The sequence below is a fragment of the Rhinatrema bivittatum genome, chromosome 1 (genome assembly GCF_901001135.1).
Source record: "Rhinatrema bivittatum chromosome 1, aRhiBiv1.1, whole genome shotgun sequence".
Taxonomy (NCBI): Eukaryota; Metazoa; Chordata; class Amphibia; order Gymnophiona; family Rhinatrematidae; genus Rhinatrema; species Rhinatrema bivittatum.
The window spans coordinates 512,363,745-512,382,880 of NC_042615.1; positions in this window are offsets into that span (position 1 = coordinate 512,363,745).

Sequence of the window (19,136 nt, forward strand, 5' to 3'; positions counted from 1 at the left end):
ATTATCCACTATGATGCCAAGATCTCTATCCTGGGTGGTAACCTAACATTGGGGCGGATTTTCAAAGGGTTACGCATGTATATTACACACGTAATCCCGAAAACCCGCTCCTGTGCACGCCGAACCAATTTTGCATAGGCTCGGTGACGCGCGCAAGTCCCAGGATGCGCGTATGTCCCGGGGCTTGAAAAAAGGGGTGGGGTGTGGGCGGTCTGGGGCAGGGCAAGGGTGTGGCCAGAGGCCTCTGAAGGCATGCGCAACTTAAATAATAAAGGTAGGGGGGATTTAGGTAGGGCTGGGGGGCGGGTTAGATAGGGGAAGGGAGGGGAAGGTACGGGGGGGGTGAAAGAAAGTTCCCTCCGAGGCCGCTCCGATTTTGGAGTGGCCTCGGAGGGAACGGGGAAAGCCATCGAGGCTCCCCTAGGGCTCAGCACTTTTGAAAGTTATTATGGGAAGCTCACCCATAATTTTAGGAAATTTGATCAATCTCACATTAAGTCTCCGGTTCCAGTTTTCTAGTAATTCCAATCTTCTGGACAATGCAGTTCTATCTTTATTGTTGCCTGGTTGAAAACTTGTATATTTCCTATTTCTATTTCCATTCCATCCACTTTTTCTTTCATTACTTGCAGTGAGAGATTTTGCTCAGAAATCTTATTGTTTAAAGAAGAGGCTATTTGTTCCATTCTCTAGTTGCTAGCTCTTACAGCATCTGGAGATTAGCAGAAAGTTCCCATAATGTCTCCATAGTTACCACTGCTGGTCTTATAGGGGTTTCTATATGCTCACCCGATGAAACTGAAGTTCTGGTGGCTGGTGCACTGGCTGCCCCTCCGCCAAACGTCTCTGAAAGTCCACCAAAAGGATTCCTTGTCGGCTCTGACTGGGCAGCTACTTCAATTCCTTCTCCCTGCCTTCCTGAGATGCTGACTTCCTCATTCAGTGTCTCTAGCGTAGTTATGAGCCTCTGTTCAGATAGCTGCATCGAAATTGAGGGAAAAACCCCTTATTTTCCCTTTACATTTTGCTGACATTGTTTAAATTATTTATTTCTCAAGATAAGAACATAAGAACATAAGAAATTGCCATACTAGGTCAGACCAAGGGTCCATCAAGCCCAGCATCCTGTTTCCAACAGTGTCCAATCCAGGCCATAAGAACCTGGCAAGTACCCAAAGACTAAGTCTTTGCATTTTACCATTGCTAGTAATAGCAGTGGCTATTTTCTAAGTCAACTTAATTAATAGCAGGTAATGGATTTCTCCTCCAAGAACTTATCCAATCCTTTTTTAAACACAGCTATACTAACTAAACTAACCACATCCTCTGGCAACAAATTCCAGAGCTTTATTGTGCGTGGAGTGAAAAAGAATTTTCTCTGATTAGTTTTAAATGTGCCACATGCTAACTTCATGGAGTGCCTCCTAGTCTTTCTACTATCCGAAAGAGTAAATAACCGATTCACATCTACCCATTCTAGCCCTCTCATGATTTTAAACACCTCTATCATATCCCCCCTCAGCCATCTCTTCTCCAAGCTGAAAAGTCCTAACCTCTTTAGTCTTTCCTCATAGGGGAGCTGTTCCATTCCCCTTATCATTTTGGTAGCCTTTCTCTGTACCTTATCCATCGCAATTATATCTTTTTTGAGATGCGGCGACCAGAATTGTATACAGTATTCAAGGTGCGGTCTCACCATGGAGCAATATAGAGGCATTATGACATTTTCCGTTTTATTCACATTCCCTTTCTAATAATTCCCAACATTCTGTTTGCTTTTTTGACTGCCGCAGCATACTGAACCGACGATTTCAATGTGATATCCACTATGATGCCTAGATCTCTTTCTTGGTTAGTACTTGCCAGGTTAGTACTTGCCAGGTTCTTTTGGCCTGGATTGGCCACTGTTGGAAACAGGATGCTGGGCTTGATGGACCCTTGGTCTGACCCAGTATGGCATTTTCTTATGTTTCTTATGTAACACCTAATATGGAACCTAACATTGTGTAACTATAGCATGGGTTATTTTTTCCTATATGCATCACCTTGCACTTATCCACATTAAATTTCATCTGCCATTTCGATGCCCAATTTTCCAGTCTCACAAGGTCTTCCTGCAATTTATCACAATCTGCTTTTGATTTAACTACTCTGAACAATTTTGTATCATCTGCAAATTTGATTATCTCACTCGTCGTATTTCTTTCCACATCATTTATAAATATATTGAAAAGTAAGAGTCTCAATACAGATCCCTGAAGCACTCCAGTCCACTGCCCACTCCCTTCCACTGAGAAAATTGTCCATTTAATCCTACTCTCTGTTTCCTGTCTTTTAGCCAGTTTGCAATCCACGAAAGGACATCGCCACCTATCCCATGACTTTTTACTTTTCCTAGAAGCCTCTCATGAGGAACTTTGTCAAACGCCTTCTGAAAATCCAAGTATACTACATCTACCGGTTCACCTTTATCCACATGTTTATTAACTCCTTCAAAAAAGTGAAGCAGATTTGTGAGGCAAGACTTGCCTTGGGTAATGCCATGCTGGCTTTGTTCCATTAAACCATGTCTTTCTATATGTTCTGTGATTTTGATGTTTAGAACACTTTCCACTATTTTTCCTGGCACTGACATCAGGCTAACCGGTCTGTAGTTTCCCAGATCGCCCCTGGAGCCCTTTTTAAATATTGGGGTTACATTAGCCATCCTCCAGTCTTCAGGTACAATGGATGATTTTAATGATAGGTTACAAATTTTTACTAATAGGTCTGACATTTCATTTTTTAGTTCCTTGAGAACCCTGATGTATATACCATCTGGTCCAGGTGATTTACTACTCTTCAGTTTGTCAATCAGGTCTACCCCATCTTCTAGGTTCACCGTGATTTGATTTAGTCCATCTGAATCATTACCCATGAAATCCTTCTCCAGTACGGGTACCTTCCCAACATCCTCTTCAGTAAACACTGAAACAAAGAAATCATTTAATTTTTCCGCGATGGCCTTATCTTCTCTAAGTACCCCTTTAACCCCTCAATCATCTAACAGTCCAACTGACTCCCTCACAGGCTTTCTGCTTCGGATACATTTTAAAACGATTTTACTGTGAGTTTTTGCCTCTACGGCCACGTTCTTTTCAAATTCTCTCTTAGCCTGTCTTATCAATGTCTTACATTTAACTTGTCAATGTTTATGCATTATCCTATTTTCTTCTGTTGGATCCTTCTTCCAATTTTTGAATGAAGATCCTTTGGCTAAAATAGATTCTTTCACCTCCCCTTTTAACCATGCTGGTAATCGTTTTGCCTTCTTTCCACCTTTCTTAATGTGTGGAATACAACTGGACTGTGCTTCTAGAATGGTATTTTTTAACAATGACCATGCCTCTTGCACACATTTTACTTTTGTAGCTGCTCTTTTCAGTTTTTTTCTAACTATTTTTCCATTTTATCAAAGTTTCCCTTTTGAAAGTTTAGCATGAGAGCTGTGAATTTGCATACTGTTCCCCTTCCAGTCATTAATTCAAATTTGATCATATTATGATCACTATTGCCAAGCGGCCCCACCACCATTACCTCTCTCACCAAATCCTGTGCTCCATTGAGAATTAGATCTAAAATTGCTCCCTCTCTCGTCAGTTCCTGAACCAATCGCTCCATAAAGCTATCATTTATTCCATCCAGGAACGTTATCTCTCTAGCGTGTCCCGATGATACATTTACCCAGTCAATATTGGGGTAATTGAAGTCTCCCATTATTACTGCACTACCAATTTGGTTAGCTTCCCTAATTTCTCTTAGCATTTCACTGTCCTTCTCACCATCTTGACCAAGTGAACGGTAGTATACTCCTATCAGTATAGTCATCCCCGACACACAAGGGATTTCTACCCATAAAGATACAATTTTGCATTTAGTCTCATGCAGGATGTTTATCCTGTTGGACTCTATGCCATCCTGGACATAAAGTGCCAGACCGCCTCCCGGGTGCTCCTCTCTGTCATTGTGATATAATTTGTACCCCGGTATAGCACTGTCCCATTGGTTGTCCTCCTTCCACCATGTCTCTGAGATGCCAATTAAGTCTATGTCATCATTCACTGCTATACATTCTAATTCTCTCATCTTACTTCTTAGACTTCTGGCATTAGCATACAAACATTTCAAAGTTTGTTTTTTGTTTGTATTTTCATTCTGCTTTTTAATTGATAGAGATAAATTGGAATCTTTTACCTCAGATGAGTTTTTAATTACAGACACTTGAACTACTTTTCTTATTATTGGAACCTCACTGTGAGCATGCCCTAATTATAATGCATCATAAGTATCCTTTGAGATACCTCCCTCTGAACCATGTGCTGCTGAGCAACTGTTGGCTTTCCTCTTTGTTCTAGTGAAAAAGCTGTTCTATCTCCTTTATAAAGGTTAGCGCCAGCAGTCTGCTTCCACCCTGGTTAAGCTGGAGCCCAGCCCTTCGGAAAAGACTCACCCTTCCCCAAAAGGCTCCCCAGTTCCTTTCAAATCTGAAACCATCTTCCTTGCACCATCGTCTCATCCACGCATTGAGACTCCGGAGCTCTGCCTGCCTCTGGGGACCTGCGCATGGAACAGGGAGCATTTCAGAGAATGCTACCCCGGAGGTTCTGGATTTTAGCTTTCTACCTAAGAGCCTAAATTTGGCTTCCAGAACCTCCCTGCCATATTTTCCAATGTCATTGGTGCCCACATGTACCACGACAGCCGGCTCCTCCCCAGCACTGTCTAAAATCCTATCTAGGTGACGCGTGAGGTCCGCCACCTTTGCACCATTTAGGCATGTTACCAGGCGATCCTCACGCCCACCCGCCACCCAGCTATCTACATTCCTAATAATCGAATCACCAACAATGATGGCCAACCTAACCCTTCCCTCTTGGGCAGTAGCCCTGGAAGACACATCCTCGGTGTGAGAGGACAATGCACCATCTGGAGGGCAGGTCCTTGTTACAGGATCCTTTCCTGCTGCACCAGATAGATGCTCTCTGATCATAAGAACTTCTTCCTCCAAGGCAGCACCAGGGCTGCCAGTCTGAAGTTGGGACTTGGCTACTATCTCCTGAAAGTCTCATATATATACCATCTATATACTACAGCATGGGTTAATTTTCCCTATGTGTATCAACTTGCAATTCTCCACATTCAATTTCAACAGCCATTTGGATGCCCAATCTTCCAGTCTCACATGGTCCTCCTGCAATTTATCAAAATCCGCATGTGATTTAACTACTCTGAATTATTTTGTGTCATCTACAAATATGATCACCTCACTCATCATATCCATTTCCAGATCATTTATAAATATATTAAAAAGCACCAGTCCAAGAATAGATCCCTGAGGCACTCCACTGTTTACCCTTTCCACTAGAAAATTGACCATTTAATCCTACCCTGTTTACTGTCTTTTAACTAGTCTGTAATCCACAAAAGTACATCGCCTCCTATCCATGACTTTTTAGTTTTCATAGAAGCCTCTCATGAGGGACTTTGTCAAATACCTTCTGAAAATCCAAATGCACCCCATCTACCTGTTCACCTTTACCCACATATTTATTAACCCCTTAAAAAAATGAAGAAGATTTGTTAGGCAAGACTTCCCTTTGGTAAATAATGCTGACTGTGTTCCATTAAACCATGTCTTTCTATATTCCTTGTGATTTTGATCTTTAGAATAGTTTCCACATTTTTCCTGGCACTGAAGCCAGGTTCTATGGTCTATAGTTTCCAGGATCACCCCGGAGCTCTTTTTAAATATTGGGGTTACACTAGCTACCCTCCAGTCTTCATGATAGATTACAAATTTTTAATAGTAGGTCTTAAATTTCATTTTTGAGTTCCTTCAAAACCCTGAGGTGCATATCATCCAGTGCAGGTAATTTACTACTCTTTAGTTTGTAAATCTGGCCTTCTACATCTTCCAGGTTCACCATGATTTGGTTTGGTTCATCTGATTCATCACCTTAAAAACAATCTCCAAAACTAGTATCTCCCCAACATCCTCCTTAGTAAACATAGAAGCAAAGAATATATTTAGTCTTTCCATGATTGCCTTATCTTCCTAAGAGCCCCTTTAACCTCATTGGTCATCTGATAGTCCAACCGGCTCCCTCACAGGTTTCCTGCTTTGGATATAATTTAAAAACTTTTTATTATGAGTTTTTGCCTCTATTGCCAAATTAATTTGAAATTCTTTCCTAGCCTGTCTGATTAATGTTTTACACTTAACTTGACAATGCTTATGTTTTTTACGATTTTCTTCAGATTAATCCTTCTTCCAAATTTGGAAGATTTTTTTTTTTTTGGCTATAATAGCCTTTTCACCTCACCTTTTAACCATGCCGGTAATCGCTTGGCCTTCCTTCCACCTTTCTTAATGCATGGAATACACCTGTATTGTGCTTCTAAGATGGTATTTTTAAACAATGTCTATACCTGTTGACCACTTTTAACCTTTGCAGGTGTTGTGATGCCCATATTCAGTATACTAGTGAGTGAATAATTTAACCAGATAAAGATAGCCGGATAACGTGTCCTTGAGAAACTGGATAACTTGTCCAGCAAATTATGTGGGATAAATGTCCAACTGAATATATTCGGCTACAGGTATCAGAAGAATATAGAGTGTCCAATGTGACACCAATTTTTAAAAAGGGGTCCGGGGTTATCCGGCAAATTATAAACTGATGATCCTGATGTTGGTATTGAGCAAAATGGGCAAAGCTATTCTTAAAAAAAATTACTGACCACATAAATAGACATGGTTTAATGGGGGAGAGTCAACATGGTTTCTGAAAAATAAAGTCTTGCCTTATCAATTTACTAGATTTTTATGAGGGTATTAAAAAACATGTGGACAAAGTGGACAAACTAGTTGATATAATGTATTTGGATCTTCAGAAGGCATTTGACAAAGTCCCTTGTAAGAAACTCCTCAAGGAATTGGGAGGTCACAGGACAGGAGGCAGTGTCCTATTGTGGATTGTTAACTGGGTAAAAGGAAACAGATAGGATAGAACTAAATGGTCAGTTTTCCAAATGGAGAAATGTCATTACTGGAGTCAACTGGTGACTGTACTGGGACCTGTGCTATTTAGCATATTCATAAATGATCTGGAGAAAGAAATAATGAGTGAGGTGACCAAATTTGTAGATGAGACCAAACTGTTACAAGTTATTAAAACAACAATAGATTGTGAAGAACTGCAGAAGGGCCTTGAGAGACTAGGAGACTGGGCTTCTAAATGGTAGACGCAATTTAATTTTGACAAGTGCAATGTAATGCACCTTGCACATAGGGAAAAATAACACCAACTACAGGTACACGATGATGGGTTTAGTGTTAGGAGTTACCACCCAGAAAAAGAACCTCAGAGTCCTTGTGGACAATACTTTGACATCCTTGACTCAGTGTATGATTGCAGTCAAAACAACAAATAGAATGTTAGAAATTATTTGGAAAGGAATAGAGAACGAAAGTGAGAACAAAATAGAGAACATAACTGCCCTTGTATGCAGTAGATCTATGGTGCAGCTGCACCTTGAGTATTGTGTACAATTCTGGTCACCTCATCTCAAAAAAGACATAGTGGACATGGAAAAAGTTCAGAGAAGGGCAACAAAAATGATAAAGGGGATGGAAAAGCTTCCGTTTGGAGAAAGGCTAAACAGATTAGAGCTCTTTAACTTGGGAAAAAGGGATATTATTGAAACTTATAAAATCATGAGTGGAGTGGCATAGGTAGATAGGAAACAGTTATTTACCCTTTCAAACAACACAAGGACTAGGGGGGTCATGTCATGAAACTAGCAACTAGAAGTTATAAAATAAATCTAGGAAGTATGTTTTACTCAGCGCACAATCAAGCTATGGAATCTGTTGCCGGAAGATGTAGTCAAGAGGATTGGACAAGTTCCTGAAAGAAAAGTGTGTAAACAGTTAATCGCCAGGTAAAATTGGGAAAGCCAGTGCTTATCCCTGGAAGTGAGATACATAAAATAGATAAATATTGGGGATCTGATGGCTACTTGTGATCTGAACTGGCTCCTTTCATAGACAGGATGCTGGGCTTGATGGATATTGGTCTGACTCAGCATGGCATATCTTATGTTATTATGTTCTGATTCCTAACATTGGAAGATAAATTCAGATTCATTTTACAAGTAAATAGTTCCCTACAAGTCATTCTTAAACTGTGTGTGCCATCAAAAGCTTACACACAATATCACTTTTGGATAATTGGAAACGTATGAGGAGCAAAATTTTCCTACTTCCATAAGATGTTATTTTACTGAGTTCATTAAACCTTGAGGTTGACCCCTTTAAAAGATAATTTCATAGTAAAACACCCCTGCCTCCAGCACTGTGATAATCCTCCCTCCTTAGAATACCATCCTCTGTAGGTCCTACCATGCATCTTCCTCTCTACAGCGCAGCTTACCTAGCTGCTCCGAACCCAGAATCCTCTACTGCTGTTTCTTCACCAATATTTTGCTCTGATGAGAATATAAAAATAATAGAGATGGGGGTAATAAACAGCAAAAATTAATAGTCCATACTGGACAGCACAGCAAAAGAGGAAGGAGACATCAGGAGAAAAGGAGACACAAAATCAAACAGGAAAAACAGAATAACTGAACTCAGAAAGATGTAAAATCTCTCTTAAATATATGAGACAGAAGCATATGCACAGAGGTATTTTTCCCAGTAGTGCATAAAACTTTGCCTACAGTCCTTTGGCTGAGTTTGTGTGCCTTGTTGACCCTTTGGGAGTTGCTCCCCTGCTGGTCTCTGAGTTGAAACAGCAGCAGAGGAAGAACTCTATCCCTGTCCATGCCTTTCCCCCATTCACTTCTGTCCCATTCCCCAACTGATGTGTTCAACTAGAACAGAGATTAGGCAATAGGGGAAAACTATGGCCCCCTCCTAAGGTAAAGGGAACAAATGGGGCAGAGGTTTACAATGCTTGAGAGTCAGAGGCAAAGCCGAGTGCTAGTCCCCAGAAAAGGTAGACAATGTACAATCACCAACAAATTAATTAATTTCAGGTTCTGTATGTTTTTCTGATATCATTCTTCATAGATTTCAGTAGTTTCTTCTTTTCATATCTCTTCCCTACTTCATTCTATCTACAGTTTTCAATGGCTTCACTCTTTTAAAGCTTATTTTTTAAGAACAATGTATAACAAGGGCTGACAGAAGCACTGCTGCTATTCCTAGGTTTCCTTGTTTTGGTGGCCAACTTAGAAGTCCCAGGAAAGTTGAATAATTACTTCTGTCTCAATGCTCACAGTTGGCACAGACAGTAAATAACATTGCCAATTCTTCAATAGTTTTGTTTCTCTAATATGCAGGTTTTGATTCCAAGGGTCCATAATTCCCAGGTAGTCTAAACTCTAGGGAACTAGGTACACTTTTTTTCTGTATCCATGAATTGTTGTAATGGGTTAGACAAACCCTGAACAACAACAAAACTATTTTATTTCTATATTTACTTATTTATTCAGCTTTTTTGTATTCTGCCTTTCAAAAAAACCTCATCCAAAGCAGAGAACAACATATAAAATCAGAACAATAAAAATCAATAAAATATAAAAATACAGCATAATAAGAAAAAAAAACCTTCCTTTATATACAGAAACAAATTGAGGGTTAAGGGTTAATCTTCACTGGCTCCCTATTAAACAGAGAATCATTTTCAAAGTACTAACCAATAACCCACAAGACCATTCATCTCAAACTTCACTAGATCTTAGTGACCCACTTCGTCCCCACGCATCACTAAGACCTATCAGAACTAGCTACCTAGGCACTCTATACGCACCTCCAGCCAAGTCACTTCTTAAGAAACGAGCATTCTCGACTGCCAGCCCTGCTCTCTGGAATACCCTCCCCACGGACCTTCGTCTAGAAACATGTAGTCGAACGTTCAGAAAGAAGCTAAAAACTTGGCTTTTTACAAAAGCCTTCACTTAAAGGTCTCATTCACTCAGCTTCATACCCCATCACATTAGAAGCCTGTCGCCGTAGCCCTTAATTCTCCTGCTTAGCTCCATTTTACTCCAATCATGCTTATTAAGCCTGTTTATTGTTTATTGTTATTTATTTATTTATTCGTTTCTTGTATTTTATAATCTTATTTGTTATTTGTAATAATTTTACAATTTTACAATTTTTAATGTTTAATTTCTAACTTGTCCTCGGCTCTACCTATAAGTTCTCAGCATTATCAATAAGTTCCCATGATGTTAGACATGTTATTTGTACCCTCTTGTTCGATAGAATGTTCAATGTAATTTCAAACTTTGGTTCTATGTAAACCGACGTGATATGTACCAGTACATGAACATCGGTATATAAAAGCCCTTAAATAAAAAATAAAAAAATAAAAAATAAGTGTCTGGTAGGTACAGTATGCAATGACCCAGCCCCAGGGAGAAATTTGCTGAGGTTAATTAGGAGTTGTCAGTTTCCCAAGCTGAAAGGTTCCCTAGCACATGGGTAGATTATTACAGGCCTGGAGTACCACAAACAGGTTTGATTTTCAGGACATCTCCTATGAATATGCATAAGATATATGTGCATATAATGTGGCAAAACATGCAAATATACTGTATCCATATTCATTGGAGATATCCTAAAAACCAGACCTGTTTGTGGCACTCCAGGACTGACAGGCTGGGAGGAAAGGAACTCAGAGGACTCAAGCTGACAGTCTGGTGAGGGGGAGAGAGAAATCACCTGAGGGAGAAACAGCTCTGGTTTTAGAGGAGTTTTGAGGGAAAGGGAAAAGGAACCAAGTCGGCAAAGAAGAGGCATAGGCAAAAGCTGTTGAGGTCCCAGAAAGGAGCTTTCAAAAGGCAGCAAGCAAGTAGCCATTTCCTCTGAAAGGGTTCTGGGGCAAATATAAGGAGTTACTAATGGAAAATACCTGAGGATACAGTGGGAGGACATTATCTATACTGAGTTAGGAATAAACATAAGAACATAAGAAATTGCCATACTGAGTTAGAACAAGGGACCATTAAGCCCAGAAGCTGTTTCCAACAGTGGCCAAACCAGACTACAAGAACCTGGCAAACACTAAGAAGATCCCATGCTACTGTTGCCAGTAGTAGCAGAGGGCATTCCCTAAGTCAACTTGATTAATAGCAGTTAATGGATTTCTCTTCCAAGAACATATTCAACCCTTTTTTCAACACAGCTACACTAACTGCACTAACCACATCCTCTGGCAACAAATTCCAGAGCTTAATTTTGCGTTGAATGAAAAAGAATTTTCTCCAATTAGTTTTAAATGTGCTAGTTGCTAACTTCATGGAGTGCCTCCTAGTCCTTCTATTATCCGAAAGTGTAAATAACCGATTCACATCTACCTGTTCTAGACCTCTCATGATTTTAAAGACCTCCTACAGATCCCCCCTCAGCCGTTTCTTTTCCAAGCTGAACAGCCCTTAACATATTTAGCCTTTCCTCATAGGGGAGCTGTTCCATCCCCTTTATCATTTTGGTTGCCCTTCTCTGAACCTTCTTCAGTACAACTATATCTTTTTTGAGATGCGGTGACCAGAACTGTACACAGAACTCAAGGTGCGGTCTCACCATGGAGCGATATAGAGGCATTATGAGGGACTTTGTCAAATGCCAAATACGCTACATCTACTGGTTCACCTTTATCCACATGTTTATTAACCCCTTCAAAAAAATGAAGCAGATTTGTGAGGCAAGATTTCCCTTGGGCAAATTCATGTTGACTGTGTTCCATTAAACCATGTCTTTCTATATGCTCTATGGTTTTAATCTTTAGAATAGTTTCCACTATTTTTCCCGGCACTGAAGTCAGGCTCACTGGTCTATGGTTTCTCAGATCACCCCTGGAGCCTTTTTTAAATATTGGGGTTACATCGGCCACCCTCCAGTCTTCAGACAATGGATGATTTTAACGATAGGTTACAAATTTTAACTAATAGAGCTGAAATTTCTTTTTTTAGTTCCTTCAAAACCCTGGGATGCATACCATCCAGTCCAGGTGATTTGATACTCTTTAGTTTGTAAATCTGGCCTACTACATCTTCCAGGTTCACAGTGATTTGGTTCAGTTCATCTGACTCATCACCCTTGAAAATCATCTTCGGAACTGCTATATCCCCTACATCTTCATTAGTAAACATAGAAACAAAGAATTAATTTAGTCTTTCTGCAATGGCCTTATCTTCCCTAAGAGCCCCTTTAACCCGTTGGTCATCTAGCAGTCCAACCGACTCCCTCACAGCATTCTTACTTCTGATATAGTTTTAAAAGTTTTTATTATGAGTTTTTGTCTCTACGGCCAACTTCATTTCAAATTCTCTCTTCGCCTATCTTATCAATGTTTTACACAACTTGACAATGCTTATGCTTTTTCCTATTTTCTTCAGATGAATCCTTCTTCCAATTTTTGAAGGATGTTTTTTTGGCTAAAATTTCCTCTTTCACCTCACCTTTTAACCATGCCGGTAATCGTTTTGCCTTCCTTCCACCTTTCTTACTGGAATACATCTGGACTTCTCGTCTAAGATATGGCCATGTCTGTTGAACACTTTTAACCTTTGCAGCTGCCCCTTTCAGTTTTTTTCTATTTTCCTCATTTTATCAAAGTTTCCCTTTTGAAAACTTAGGGGGTTATTTTCCAACTCGCATTATGGCTTTTTCGCATGCGTTAAAGTGTTTTTCCATGCGAAAAATGCCTTAATGCATGTGAAAAGCACCATAACACTTGTTGCGATCCTAATTTTTACAAGGAGAGGAATTGGGGTGGGATTTTTTGAAAAGTGGGCTGGCTTTGCAAAGCCATATCGCACAGTTTTAACGCCAAATTGGCGTTAAGATGTGTGATATGCCCATAATGCAAATTGCAATTTTTTTTGCAAATTGTGTTTTGGGCTGCAGAAGGAATGGAGGAGTGCCCTGAGATGTGAGGGAGGGAGAGAAACAGAGAGAGAGAGAGAGAGCGCCTCTGGGGGAGGCACCATAGTAAGCAGCTATTTATGCTACTATAGGAGGCCCACCTAGTAACTCGAGGTGAGGTTTAGGTAGTAGTGTAGGGGTTAGGGACCACTTTGACATGCAGAGTGAGATATACAAACAGAACAGTATACTCTTGTGAAGATTTGATGTCCTTCGGAGTGAGGAAATTCACACAAAGATGAGATTTGTACAATGTTCTTTCAACCTAGTTTGATGTTACCCAGGTAGAGAGTCCTAGTCCTTCTATTATCTGAAAGAGTAAATAACCAATTCACATTTACCCAGTCAATATTGGAATATTGAAATCTCCCATTATTACTGCACTGCCAAATTGGTTAGCTTCCCTGATTTCTCTTAACATTTCATCATCTGTCTGACCATTTTATCCAGGTGGATGGTAGCATACGCCTATCACTATACTCTTACCCAACACACATGGGATTTCTACTCATATAGATTCTACTGAGCATTTAGTCTCTTGTATGATCTTTATCTTGTTGGACTCTATACCCTCCCGGACATAAAGTGCCACACCCCCACCAAGTTGATCCTCCCTATCATTGCGATATATTTGTACCCTGATATAGCACTGCCCCATTGGTTATCTTCCCTCCACCAGGTCTCTGAGATGCCAATTATGTCAATATCATCATTTACTGCTATACAGTCTAACTCTCCCATTTTACTTCTTAGACTTCTGGAATTGGCATACAGACATTTCAAAGTGTGTTTTTTGTTTGTATTAACAACCTGCTTTTCATTTGATTGGGATAATTTGGAAATCTTTAGGTCAGGTAATATTTTACCTATAGGCACATGGACTACGTTTGTTTTTATTGGAATCTCTCTGTTGGGATGCCCTATCTCTCCTGTTTCTTTATGTATTTTGCTTTTGTGTGTTTCAGTCCTGTCACAGATAAGGTGACTACTTCGGTTATTAGAGCAGCAGTTTTTCCAGCAGGCTTATTTCTAGCCTGAGCTGGTGCAAGGGTATTAGGTTCACCTAGGGCACCTTGCAGCCTTGCACTTCTTGACCCCAACTTCCTCTCTTCCCCAGCCTAGCCCAAACACAATTTTACATGAAAATGGACATTCAAAATACAGTTTTCTGAGGTAAACCAATTTTACTAAAAATATCATATGTATATTTACATGAACTGCTGTGTGCCAGCCAGAAAACCCTGCAGAAAAGACACTTTCTTAGCATCTAGATAGATGAATCCAGAGCCAGTGGGTTATGCACCTCTACGAGCAGATGGAGACAGAGGAAAGCTGACATCACAGTATATATACCCCTGCACTGACATCAGCCTGCCAGTATTCTCCGTTTCCAGCAGATGGTGGACGTGCATTTCCCCACTGGGGATTGCTTTAAAGTTTAGGAGAAAAGAAGAAGGAAATTAATTCGTCCCACTCTCCTGTGGTGATCCCGTCCTCAGTTGAGAATTCCTGAGGTGATTTCCGTAGTCCCTCAGATGAGTGCCTTGGTCTGATAGCTGGCCTGGACTTAGCTGTTAAACAAAAAAAAAAACAACCCAACTGAAAGGCAAGTGGATGCAGGAAGCCAAGCACCTAGCCAAAGAAATTGAATAGATTTATGTGATGAAACCTACGTCTGGTAAAACCATGTTATCTTGGATTTTGCAGTCCCTTGGATTCCAGAAACCACACAGTCCTCAGCTGTTAGCAGCAATTCCATTAATTGTATTAATTGTATCCCCTGCTCCTTGTATCGCCCCAGAGCTAATTGTTAGCAGCTCATTGTTCTCTTTTGTTTCTCAGTTTTCTCATTTGTCGTTTCAGTTGTTCTTGTAAAGCTTTTTATAACCCCACACCACTGTTAATTGTATCGCCCCCGAGCGAATTCTTGCAGTTGCATTGTAAACCGATGTGATATGTATTTTATACAGGAACGTCGGTATAGAAAAGTTATAAATAAATAAATAAATAAATAAATAAATAAAATATCCTTCAAGGATACATTCCTCTGAACCATGCACTGCTGAGTGACTGAGTGACTATTCTAGTTTAAAAGCTTCTCTATCTCCTTTTTAAAAGTTAGTGCCAGCAGCTTGGTTCCACTCTGGTTAAGGTGGAGCCCATCCTTTTGAAAAAGTCTCCCCCTTCCCCAAAAGGTTCCCCATTTCCTTACAAAACTGAATCCCTCTTCCTTGCACCATCATCTCATCCATGCTTTGAGACTCCAGAGCTCTGCCTTCCTCTGAGGACCTGCACTTGGAACAGGAAGCTTTTCAGAAAATGCCACCCTGAAGGTTCTGGATTTCAGTGGAAGATTTCCTTTCCTAATTTAATCTGTGTTGATCTGTGACAGAGGAATCCAGGCACTGACAGATTCTCAGGAAATTAAATGATGAGACTGTTTGAAATTCCCTGGTAGAGAACAGAGAGCTAAGGAAATTTTCAATTTGTGAGAGACCATGAATGTGTGGATACTCTGCATAAGCTCCAGGAGATTGTGTCTGAGACAGAAAAGGGAATTTTAAGGGAAAGGTTAAAATAAACCTAGGGAAACACTTCAATTAATTTTATTTTATTTTAGCTACAATTCAGTTTTCATTAAGGAATCCAGATTGTCTGGGGAACATGCTTACTTTAGATTCCAGAAGAAGGATATAAAAGTAAAGACAGTTTTCTTTTATTGATATAGTTAGAGTATAGGGAGACAGGTACCAAGACAGATTTTCAGCAACAAGCGTCAAGAGGCCAGAGTATATTTTCCATGACAGTGCAGCCCAGTTCTCCAGAGACAACCAATACCTGCAGTAAATAACCTAACAGAAAACAGTGAGCTCACACATCATCATACTGCTTCACAAATCAGTTTACATAACTTTTCAGACTCAACTCCAGAACTCTAGTATACATATTGTAAATGTTAAGCTGTATTAGGCGCTGCAAGGCAGCCAATCAGGCCGATCGGGAGGCTCTTTAAATCAGCAACGAAGCCCGCGAATCGTCCTTCTGTTCCGGCTTACCTGCTGAAGAACGCTGCTGCTCCTGCTGCAAGGCCTGCGCGATCGGCGCCGGCGACCCATCGGGGTAAGGCCTTTCTTTAACCACCTCTTACCCGGACGGGGCCACCCGCCGACAACGCGACCACACCAGGCACTGCTACAGGCCCGCTACCCTCGCGGCCGAAGCCCGCCCCCCACCGAGAACCGGCCAATCAGCCGACCGCTGCAAGGCAGCCAATCAGGCCGATCTAAAGGCTCTTTAAATCAGCAACGAAGCCCGCGAATCGTCCTTCTGTTCCGGCTTACCTGCTGAAGAACGCTGCTGCTCCTGCTGCAAGGCCTGCGCGATCGGCGCCGGCGACCCATCGGGGTAAGGCCTTTCTTTAACCACCTCTTACCCGGACGGGGCCACCGCCGACAACGCGACCACACCAGGCACTGCTACAGGCCCGCTACCCTCGCGGCCGAAGCCCGCCCCCCACCGAGAACCGGCCAATCAGCCGACCGCTGCAAGGCAGCCAATCAGGCCGATCGGGAGGCTCTTTAAATCAGCAACGAAGCCCGCGAATCGTCCTTCTGTTCCGGCTTACCTGCTGAAGAACGCTGCTGCTCCTGCTGCAAGGCCTGCGCGATCGGCGCCGGCGACCCATCGGGGTAAGGCCTTTCTTTAACCACCTCTTACCCGGACGGGGCCACCGCCGACAACGCGACCACACCAGGCACTGCTACAGGCCCGCTACCCTCGCGGCCGAAGCCCGCCCCCCACCGAGAACCGGCCAATCAGCCGACCGCTGCAAGGCAACCAATCACAAGCAATTTAGCAGTTCCTTTAAATTCTCACTCTCTCCAGGCGTCACGCGCCGAGCGTCACGCGCCGAAGGAGTGCGTCAAAGGGGCCTGCCCCTTTGTCTCGCCCCTTCGTTGCAGCCCCGAGGAGCCCCGATCCTCTCCCGAGGAATACCCACAAATAAACAAAGGCTCCAAACGGACGACACCACCCACCTGGGGAAAACTACAATTACCTGAAACCCAACTAACCTACTGCCCCCTCATCGAAGCCTAGGCCCAAGGAGGACCTATAGACGGTTCAAATAGCACCGAGACCAACAGTGAGTCATTTGCAACCGTTCACTTCTCTCGATTGTCTCCCTGGAACCATTTGACACATATATCTGTTTCACTAGGATTGCTACCCTTCTATCTATACTACAAGACTGTCTAAGAATACGTATATGGACCACAATACCAGTGAATCATAATTTCAATTTGCCTCCTATTTCTCTTTTCTCCTACCCCAAAACATCCCTCTACTACTTTCCCTATGCTAATGTCTCCGTGCTGATATCTCAATTTTAAAATTGAATCTTCTATGTTAATGTTTCACTAACATCCCACCCCCCTGCAGTGAACAATCTTACGACTCACACCTATCATCCACCTACCATACTGTAACCCATCCTTTAATCAGCATCATGGGTTATCAACACATCCAACACATTCCCACCATCACACATTTCTACACTTCATACAAAGGGCTCCGAGACACCGACCAAACCATACAACACAGATCACTTATACCCGTAATGGCCTCTCCCCTTACACAACTGATAGGCTTAATGACCTTCTCTATTCTACTTCTAAATGCTCAATCTATTGTAAAGAAAACCACTCTCCTATTTGACATACTTACTGACGAATCTCCTGACATATGTGCCATTACAGAATCCTGGTTAAAGGATACTAACACTGCTCTAATCAACCAACTCCCCACAGACACATATAGCATCTTCTCCATTCCTAGACCCAAAAAGAAAGGGGGTGGTCTACTCCTTGCCGCCAAAAAGAGATTCAACTTCTCTCTCCAATCTACCCTCCCCCCACCCAAATTGGAGATCAGCATCTTTAGATCCAACTCTCTCCAACTCTGCTTAATCTACGCCCCCCCTGGCATCCTAGAAAAGAACCCTCCCCCCTCATAGAATACATCTCAAAAAACATAAATATTGCCAACCCAGCCATCATTCTCGGAGATTTCAATCTCCATGTTGATTGTGACCCCCTCTCCACATCATGCGAAACTATATTGTTAGCTATGAATGCCCTTGGATTCAAACAGATCGTGACTAACCCCACGCACAAAGCGGGTCATACCCTTGACCTTATATTTACTAACACCTTAATCCAAGCTGACCACCCCTTTTGTACGCCCATTCCCTGGTCAGATCACTACCGTATTGACACATGGTGCACTATACAAGATTCCCCCCAATCCTCTCAACCTACAAAAACAATTAGTTTTCGCAAACAGGCTAAAACCGAAGATATCATAGAGGCCCTTTCAGAGGAACTACCTAACCTAGACCTTACAGATGCTAACTCCGCTACCTCTTCATGGTTCCAAATCACCACCAACATAGCAGATAGACTCTGCCCCTCTCAAACCAAAAAAATCAACTTAGGAAAGAATAACAAAAAACCATGGTATGTAAATGAGCTTAAAACCATGAAACTGAAACTTCGTAAATTAGAAAAAATCTGGCGAAAGAACCGCCTCCCAACCACCTTATCACAGTTTCGCACCCATCTACACACCTACAGGAAGGCCACAGAAAAAGCAAAGAAAGATTTCTATGCCACAAGAATCCATCAATTCCAGTTCAACCCACAAGCCCTCTTCCAATACGTAAACAGCCTCATTACATCTCCAGACAGATGCAACCCCGACAATGATGATGAAACTAAATGCGAGCATCTAGCATCTTACTTCCTTTCTAAAGTGGAAACCATTATGGCACGCTTCACAGCTCATTCTGGCTCCCCAAACCCATCAGCACCTAAAAACACCCCAATAGACTACACCAATCAAAGCATACAATCACACCCACACTCAAAAAACCCAAACTCTTCACTATTGAAATTCGAAAACACATCTGCACTAGAAATTGAAAACACTCTCAAAAAAATCAAACCGGCCTATCACCCCTCAGACAACCTGCCCACCAACATACTACTCACGTGCCCGGCTACCACAGCCAAACACATCGCAAACATCCTGAACAAATCCATTACTCTAGGCCAAGTCCCAAAGCAACTCAAGCAGGCCATTATCAAACCCACTCTCA